Consider the following 1,087-nt stretch of genomic DNA (forward strand, 5'->3'; position numbering starts at 1 on the left):
TGAGTCATTGGAATCTTTGTTGCAAGAGCTGTATCAATATGGTAAAGTGGCTGGATTCAGAATTAATGTTAACAAGACTAAAATTCTTACAAAGAATATGACGGCCAAAGATAAAAATCAACTTACGCAAATATCAGGATTCGAAGTGGTTAATAAAGTTAAGTATTTGGGAATTTTTTTGGCATCCTCTAACATGAAAATGTATCAGAATAACTACGAAAGACTGTGGAAATTAGTACAAAAGGATTTATTAATGTGGAAAAAACTACAGTTTTCCCTGCTGGGTCGTATTGCGGCCATTAAAATGAACATTCTACCTAAGTTTCTTTTTTTATTTCAGATGTTACCTATTTTAAAAAATGAACTTAACTTGAAAGAATGGCAAAGAGATTTGAATCGCTTCATTTGGGAAGGCAAGAAAGCCAGAGTTAGATTTAAGATTATTCAAGACATTAGAGAACGTGGAGGACTTAAAGCACCAAACTTGATACTCTATTATGATTCTTGTGCATTAACATGGATGATGGATTGGATTAACTTGTCCAACAAAAGGATATTGAACGTTGAAGGATGGGACTTGTACTTTGGGTGGCATGCTTATCTTTTTATGCAGAAAAAGATTGATAAAACTTTTAGAAATCATATAATAAGGGTTGCTTTGTTAAGAGTTTGGCAAAAGTACTTTTTTAAGTTTGATGTTAAGCTCCCAATTTGGGTGATACCATCACATATTTTTTTGACCATACCTAGATATGTGGTGATGGAGGCGCCCTCATATAAAGACTTGTTATACCAGAGTGGTAGTGGTAACTGGTGCCTGAAATCAATAGAAGTTTTGAAACAGAAAACCCCAGACTTTTCTTGGCTTGTGTATAGACAAATTCAAGCTAGATGGCGAACTGATAAAAAGACTATTTTTCCTACGGAAGATGGGAATTTTTTGAAACAAGTAAGGGACGGTGCCAAAGGACACATTAGAAGGATATATAATGTTTTATTAGAATTGGATTCAGAAACTGAGTTAGTTAAAGATTGTATGATCAAATGGGCCCAAAATATAGGAGAAACAATATCTATGGATACTTGG

Source organism: Protobothrops mucrosquamatus, unplaced genomic scaffold (assembly GCF_001527695.2).
Source record: "Protobothrops mucrosquamatus isolate PMUCROS unplaced genomic scaffold, P.Mucros_1.0 scaffold446, whole genome shotgun sequence".
Classification (NCBI taxonomy): domain Eukaryota; kingdom Metazoa; phylum Chordata; class Lepidosauria; order Squamata; family Viperidae; genus Protobothrops; species Protobothrops mucrosquamatus.